At 46.9% G+C, this 8505-nt stretch overlaps 1 long non-coding RNA gene across 1 annotated transcript; it reads right to left on the minus strand.

The window, feature by feature from the left end:
- Window positions 1-2475: 2475 nt before the first annotated feature.
- On the minus strand, window positions 2476-6895 carry LOC120249245. Its single transcript, XR_005532813.1, has 3 exons — window positions 6812-6895; window positions 3996-4143; window positions 2476-2789 (listed from the first exon to the last, which is right to left on the minus strand). It is a non-coding gene; the product is annotated as an uncharacterized LOC120249245 (long non-coding RNA).
- Window positions 6896-8505: the final 1610 nt, after the last annotated feature.

Here is an 8505-nt window from a genome sequence, read left to right on the forward strand (position 1 = left end):
CCTAAGTGAAATGGAGGCCAGGGGAGACCCCTCTTCTAGCCCAAATCTCACTCCGTGAACAAGAGAAGCATTGCCTTGAGCCCCCAGCTCCTCCTAGAAATGACTTTACTTGTGCTTGCTACGGATACTTTCTTGGTGTTGTCACTTCTGTCTTGTCCTTGACCAGAGTTTGCCCTGTAGCCACTAGCAGGGGTGGAGAGGTCAGGGGCTCTCTGGTACTAAAGATGCTCGCCTGCATTCCAGATGGGTTCACAGTTTTGTCATTTTTCCTCCATTCTTGACTCTTTGTAAGCTTTTACTTGCCTAGATGGCCTTTGCTTCTTGCTTGTATTTTGGCACTTTCTTGTACCTTTCATTTCTCTCAACCTTCCTGCATATCTAAGGCCTTCACCTTGCTCACTCTAGCCCTGTGAGCCTCTGCAGACTGGCGTAACCCTCTGGACCACTAGCAAGTGTGGTCTTGCACCTTCTGTACCCAGCTTAACTGCTTTGAGGCCTCTTGGGTGATTCCCTAGGTAAGGCAGAGCCCCCGTCCTCAGACACATTCAGAAACTAAAGAAGCAGTTTTGGACATTGCTGATAGGTTGCGAAAGACTTTCCTAATTTCAAAAGGTGAGTCAAAAGAACCCTCTTGACTCAGATGTGATTTTTCTGGAAAGATTTGATGAATATGTCTTTTGAAAGCTGCCTTTTGAATTCCAGTCTTGCAGGTTTTTCAAAAGGTAATTCTGCTGCTTTAGCCTTATATTCACAATCTGGCCATACTCAAAGCACTTGCAACATATCTTTGCAGATATTTTTAAACTTTGGCTCAGTTCATTGTTGATTCACTCAATGTTTCTAAGAATAAAGTGGTAATAAGCACTGGCTTCCAGAACACATCAAGAAACGGGCCCAGAACTTAAATCCTCGGGCAGCATAGACATTATATCACCTGGTCCTTCTTAACAGATATTATTTCATTAAAAGCCCTGACCTTGCCACACCTTGAAGACTTGGGCCTCCTCTATGCCAGAGTCAAATATGTTGATATCTTGGGGCCACATGGGCCTTCTAGTATATCCAGCCTTCTTCATGCACTTCCATTCCTAGACTTGCTTCTCTACTCTCCGGTCTTCTCTATATGTAATAAACCTCCTCACTTCATTCACTCTGGTCTTTCATTCTGAGGGTCCTCTGATGATCTCCTTTAGCTGGTGTTTATTCTGCCCTATCCTGTGATGGGCTCCTTGTCTGATACTTATTCTGCCTCCCTCACACACTGATCTAGATAGAAGTGGGGCAGCCCCTCAATCCTGTCTTTCCCCAATTCCTCACTGAGCCCCAGGAACCTGATGCTTCTCAGGGACCCAATGGTCTGGGAAGATTAGGGGAGAGAAGAGACCTAACAGGAGAATAGCTGCTCAGATACACTGTGTGGGGTGGAGGCTGGCATACCTCCTGGTCTATCTCTGGTCCCACCCCACTGAAGGTGCACCCAGAACACATGCCTGGATGTTTCTATGGTAATGGTATACAACCTAAACTGTTGTCTCTGCATCACTTCCAGGTCCCCACATCCCCATCTTTAATTCAGTGCTCAGATGTCCAGATGCAGTGAGCCAGAACACAAAGAAATGGAGACTCAAATGGAGGGCCAGGGTCCTAGGGAAGGGATGACCAGGGTACTTTTGACACAAGAAAGAGGGCCTTGATGTCAGGGACTATGAACCAAGGCTGTGCTACCTGGGAGATCAGGGATTTGGTGTTTAAGAAGCTTAGATTAAGGAACAAGGGTAAAAGACCCATGAGAGGCAGACTAGAAGTTCATGGAGCCCTGGAAAGCAGAGATATAGAGCCAGCTAATATGGAGTAATGGGGCAAAGGGAGAGAACAGCTTGTCCTAATGAAGGCCCCCCTCCATTGCAAAGCAGTCATATAATGAGCCTCCCAGCCACTGCAGACATCCCTGCAAGGGCATCTGTCCAGAGGGCTCAGATATTGGGTGGGAGTGAAGAAAAAGGCTCTTTGTAAATGTTTCAAATCATAGGTATATATCAAATAGTTTGAAGAGCCAAATACTTCTCGAAGGTTGCATCACAGAAAACAGCAACCCCCTTTCTCCTTTTCCCACTGCCTGCTCTCAGAGGAAATTATTCCTGATTTGGGCTTTTCATCCCTGAGCTCTGCCAGGTCATGTTTCACTGCCTCTGAGGTCCTGCCACCTTCCCCTCGGCTCCTGTATCAAAACATTTGTCCCTTGGGGCCCCTGGGCGGCTCAGTTGGTTAAGCATCCGACTTCGGCTCAGGTCATAATCTCGTGGTTTGTGGGTTCGAGCCCCACATCGGGCTCTGTGCTGACAGCCAGCTCAGAGCCTGGAGCCTGTTTCAGACTCTGTGTCTCCCTTTCTCTGACACTCCCCTACTCACGCTGTCTCTCCTCTCTCTCAGAAATAAATAAAACATTTTAAAAATAAAAAAAAAAGAAACAAAGCATATGTCCCTTGTTTGCAAGGAGGTGACTCCTTTATCAGTTTGTGTCATGTGATACAGACGTTTGGCCAAACTTTTCAGGTGTCTCGTGCAGGTCTTCTTACTCATCCATTTGTGTTTCCTTTACTTCTCCTTTCATGCAGTATCTTCACAGTGACCCTTTGCTGGTTCTTTTCCCTTAACTCATCTTGAAGGTGAGTTTTTCCTGAACCACATTCACATAGGACATTTATGTCACGGAGACTCAAAAGTTATCCTCCTAGGCTTCCACAGATATTGCTGTGATTCAAGTTTTTGTATGTAATCATGTTTCTCACCTTAAAAGAATAAATGTGATATTTTGTATATAAGAGGTTATAAAGGTAAGATATAAAAAGCACTAACAAATAAGAGCCAATATATTCATAAGTAAAGACCCAGCCTGCGAAATAGAACATGCCATTATCTCAGACATCCTCTGTGTGCCTGAGCCTGACTCTACATCTCAAGGGTGAAAACCATTGGCACTGGATGTTGACATAACCCCCTGACCCACTCTAAGGTCCACTTTTATCTGCAGTTTTAATGATTTCCTTGATTTCTTTGTAGTTTTTGCTACATTGTGTTGTATCCTGAAAAGGCTGGCCTCGTATGCCCTTGAACATTCTCTATCTGTGGCCTTGTGCCTATGTCTTCCTCTCAAGTACTTGGGATTCAGCCTCAGCCAAGAGGCCAGTCTCTTCAGACAGCCTTTTCGATGTCAAAAACCAAGACTGTCAGCATGGTTTTACACCCAACACATTTTGGTGTTTCCTGGATAGCCACTAGCCCCAGAGGCTTGCCCCTCACCTTACCGCCCTGACATGGCAATCATGTGCAAGAGAGACTTTGCAAATAATAGGCACGGCACTATCCTTTACATTTAATAAGCTCCACATTTTTTATTAGTGTACCATTAAATGGTTGACCTGCTGACCTACTTATCCATCCCACAGGGTAGGAAAAGCTATAAAACTAAAAATGAAGTTCAATGGTTCAGAGGTTAATTTTGTATAGGCAAATGTACAAAGCATTAATAAAATGTTATATTAATAAAAACATTTTCGAGTCTGTACACTTCACAGGGTGACTTGGAAAGTCTGGCTGTGTCCATGTGCTTGTGCCTTCTGGAGACATCTGATATAGTTCTGTATCAAACCCCCCAAAAAGGTTACTTTTCATTCTAGTATTGCTGTTATAATTTAACCACTCATCTTGTCTTTGGCAGATGGTTTCTGCTTTTTCTGCCATGCTTGCTGGAAGATCCTTTATGAGTTAAAAGCCAAAAGTTGCAGGTCCAAAAAGAACTGTCTCAAAGCCAGGGTGGAAGGGACTGGTTGGACACTAAGCAAAGGATGCTACAAAAAGACTCATGGGTACAGGATTCTTAGCATCAGCTAACATTACCTTGAAGACTATCCCAAGGAACTGGGAAAGGAGTCCTAGGATTCTTAGTTTGAAGAGAAACAAGTAAATCACCATGACTCTGGGGCTGGGGCACTGACCTGTTTCAAGAATCTGCAGTGTGTTGTCTCATTGTGCATTGGCACTGCATTGCCATCAGTGTACAGGGTGGGGCAAAGTCACACATCTTCAGTCAATGGGCCTTCATGCCGACTTACAAACTCCATGAATAGGTAGCAAGCCTGTGCCCTGGTGGAGAAGAAAATGAAGACTCAGTGGTAGCCCAGCATGCCTCCTGCCCCTCAGTCTCCAGCCCTCATGATGAGAGGATGTGAGGCTCATGCCTGGGGAGACATCTGCAGCTCCCACTTCTCCAGGCTCACCCTCTGCTTCAGCCCTTCCTAAAAAGGATCTTGGCATCAAGAATAAATCTCATATTTTAAAGTAGTCTGTGACATGACCAGCCAGGACAATTCACCTACTCCCAGCCCTCAACCTGCTCCTTTTCCCAGAGCAAGGCGGTGAGACAGGGAAGGCATTTGAGAGCAAGGCCAAAGATCAGCTGGGATCCAAGTCACAGTGGCTGAGCATATGGAACCGGAGTGACAACTCCTGAGTTCATGCCCCAGCTCTGCCACAGGACCCGTGGCCTCTCTGCATTTCTGTTCTCCCTTTCTATAAAATAATGATGAGAGCCTCATCACTTTGGCTTGTTACAAATCTTAAATGAATCAATGCATTCAAAGAACTTAGAACAGCACAGTGTCATGAGTGACCATGGTGTTATATCTCATTTTCACTTGGAGGCCTGAAGGAAAAGTGTTCCTTTGGGCTTTGATGACCACTGATTCAGCCCCAGCCTGGGTATCAACTAAGATCATGGGTAAGTGCTTCATCAAGGGCACTCATTGATATGGGAGCAGGTTTGTGAAATCAGTACAGTATGTTCCTGTAGTTTCCATAGAACAATGTTGTTCCCTCCCTCCTGCCAGAGTCCTGGTACCTGTCTGCGCCCCCTCCCTGCTGGAGAACCTGATATTCCTGCTTCCATTCTTGCCTCCACCTCTTCAGGGCAGAATTTCCACACACACACACACACCCCCAGGAGCAAGGTAGGTGAGAAAAAGGCCATAGCTGAGCTTCACTCCATGTTGCCAGGTGAGCTCTGGGCAGTGGCCATGGACACGTGGGTCCCAGTCCTCCCTCAGAGAGCTACTGCCTGACACATTGCCCGGCATTCCGCATAACAGATGCTTTTGTCAGAAATGCTGCTGTGTGTATTATTTGGAAGTTATAAAGCAACAGTGTCCCATGCTAAAGTTTACATTTCACCACCTTTGAAATAAAATTTTAGTGCATACCCTTGTCAATAATTATCTTGTGCATGTCCTTGTTTCTTAGAATAAAATTTTATTTTTTTAATGTTTATTTTTTAGAGGAAAAAGCATGCAAGTGGGAGAGGGGCAGAGAGAGAGAGGGAGACAGAATCCAAGCAGGCTCCGAGCTCTCAGCACAAAGCCCGATGTGAGGCTTGAACCCACGAACTGTGAGATTATGACCAGAGCTGAAATCAGATGCTCAACTGACTGAGCCACCCAGGCACTCCTGTTAGAATAAATTTTTAGTAATAGAATTTTTGAGTCAGTGTAAGAATTTTGACACATGCAGCCAAATAAGACTTCCAAACAGGTTGATACCAATTTACACTCTTACCAGCAGAAAACTAGCATTCCTATTTCCTGAACCTTTGCCAAACACATATTTCATAGCCTCTATCTCTCTATCTCTATATATCACTGCCAGTTTCCTAGAGAAAAAATTGTCTTTGTGAATTATAAAAGTTCCCATGAAAGTTTATCAGTTGGCTATAGAAACAACAGGGGGTTCCTTTCATAGGCTCTTGCAGTAGTTTAGAGAAGGAGCAGTGAAGTGGGGAGCAATGGGGTTTAGACATGAACCAGATACGAGATGGGAGAGAAAACAGGGAGTCAAAGCCAGTTCCTTCCATGGAAATGGGGAATGCTGCTGATGAGCAAGTTTTCTGAAGCATGACCATCAGAAATTTTATCTCGACCATGCCCAATTTGAGGTGTTATTAGATACCCACGTGTGGGTGTGTATAAGGTAGATGGCCATTTGGGCCTTGTGTCCAGAAAAACGGACTGGAGACAGCAGTTTGGAGCAGTCAGCCCACAGGATTAAACTGACAGCCTCAATAACTTCACTTAGCTAGATGAGAAAAAGAGGAAAGGTCCCAGGGCTAATCCTGCCACCATGTCAGATGGAGAAGGTGAGGTTCTGTGTGGCCCACTGAGAAAACACCAAGAAACGTCACCTCAAGCAAAGTGGGAAAGGGGCTTCAAGGAAGAGGGAAGGTGAGGTAAAGTGGAAAGCCTGGAGGTGTGGCTGGGAGCGAGAAATGGGTATCACCCCCGCGGGGGCAGTTAGTTCAACCTCTCAACCACTGTAAGCAGGGCTCCAAACCCACCTCCCCAAAAGGCTCTTCCTTCCTCGGGGCCATGGATGGCCCAACAGCTCCACACGTCGTTTACCGGAGACAAAGCTCTCAGATCACAGACACCCAGTCCCAAGTTCCCGGTCCTACGGGTCAGAAGTGGGCCAGAATGTCCCCTCCAATCCAATGTGTGACAGTGGGAAAGGCGTTCGGGGCACCGCTCTGCGCACTTTGCTCAAGACGCCCAAAGAATGCTATTACCTTAAGGAAGAAGGAATGATTATCGAGGAAGAAACAACGTTGGTGTCGGGGACACGGAGTCAAGGACCTGAGAGGCCAGGGTAAGCAGAAGGAATCTGCAAGGTGACACGGATGAGGAGACGGGAGGAGGGGCCCAAAAAGGGGGACAGTGGGGCTCTGAAAGACTTGTTTTCGCGCTGTCGCAGCACGTCAGCCGCTCACCTGCTCCTTGGGTACCTGTGCCTGTCTCGCTAAGTGAGGCCACTTCCTCTGTGGAAAGTCCTCCTCTCCCCATCCCGCCCAGGTTGTTTGTGGCCCCAGGCGGGACTCCTAGGGGCGGGGCCGGGACGGCGCTATTGTGATGCGCCCGGAGCGGAGCCGCGGATTGGCCGGCAGATGCGGCGTGGGGCGGGGCTGGCAGAGGGGCGGGGCGAGAGGCCACCAGGAGGCTCTTGAGGCGGCTGCAGCTGAGAGTCAGTCGAACACTGCGGAAAATTCCCGTTGCTGGGGCCTGGCAAAGATAGGAGGCAGGGGCCCCTGGCTGGCTCAGTCGGCAGAGGATCCGGCTTCTTGATCTCCAGGTTGTGAGTTCGAGTCCCACATTGGGTGTAGAGGGTACTTTATTTTTTTTTAAAGGTTTCTATTTATTTCTAGGAGAGAGAGACAGCGTGAGCAGGGGAGGGTCAGAGAGAGAGGGAGTCACAGACTGAAACAGGCTCCAGGCTCTGAGTCAGTCAGCACAGAGCCCGACCCGGGCCTCGAACCCACGAACCGTGAGATCATGACCTAAGCGAAAGTCGGACGCTTAACCGACTAAGCCACCCAGGCGCCCCAGGGTGTAGAAGGTACTTTAAAAGATATGAGGAGGTGTATGTCCTTTACCATGGAGAGTGACGAGGCTATAGCCTTTCCCAGGCCTGTGAGTCTCCCTCTCCACAGGCCTGCATCCTCCTGTTTTATCTCTCACGGGAGTTGCTCCCCAACCAACCTCTTGCACTCCTCACTTTGACCCAGAGCGTCTGAACTCTCACACACTCTGTCTACAGTTGCCAACAATCAGATTTGGGAGGTCTGGTGAGAAGTTTTTCAGCCATCAGCGTGGATCTGGTGCCTCCTCTCTCCTCACCCTGTGATGTGTGGAACAGATATTTAGGGTGTGGAATAATGGCAAAAAGAACAGAAAGTTAGGGCCAAATTTAAAGAGGTAGGCCTATTAAGCAGAGAGTACAGATGACAGATTGTTGTAGCTCGAGGGGCTAGGAGGTATTATAACTGGCTTTTTTTGTTGACTGAAAGCTGAACCCAAAAGTGGTCTATACTAAATGAAGTTGAAATGCCAGAACTGCCTTGGTATACAATAGAGAAAGGTATCCAAAGAAAAGGGAGATGGTAATATTAAAGTGTATTTATTGATAAGCAAAGCCTGCTCAGCCACCCCAGAAGGGTCCAGAAGAGACACTTTTTACCATGACTGTAAGAAATAAATTTGTGAAGGACCCCCAGCATCCTTGAAGGTCAAAAATTACAGTGGGAACTGCTGCCACTGAACTGGATCACCAAATGCAATGAAGATAATTGCATCATGAAGTGGCAAGGACCAAGTGATGGCCCCCAATCACCAACAGGCAAGGTGGTCATGGTTACCATTATGAACAGAGTCAATGCAATAATCAGAATAGTCTGACTCACAGAGACCTTATGATGTTGGCTAATTGGTCATGGTATCCCTAGAAGAGAAATAGATGAGCACTCTACTAAACTCTTACTTGATCTGTATTAGTAGATGAATTCTAGGTCAGGTGAACAGAATTTTAACTAGAATCCTAAAAACAGAGAGTCACAGCCTTCGTTCAATTCCCAGGATTATGCCATTTTACAGACCCAGAACTTCTTAAATAAAGGGAAGGCCGGGTCCC

Source organism: Hyaena hyaena, unplaced genomic scaffold, assembly GCF_003009895.1.
Source record: "Hyaena hyaena isolate Hyena2069 unplaced genomic scaffold, ASM300989v1 scaffold_631, whole genome shotgun sequence".
In the NCBI taxonomy this organism is placed as follows: Eukaryota; Metazoa; Chordata; class Mammalia; order Carnivora; family Hyaenidae; genus Hyaena; species Hyaena hyaena.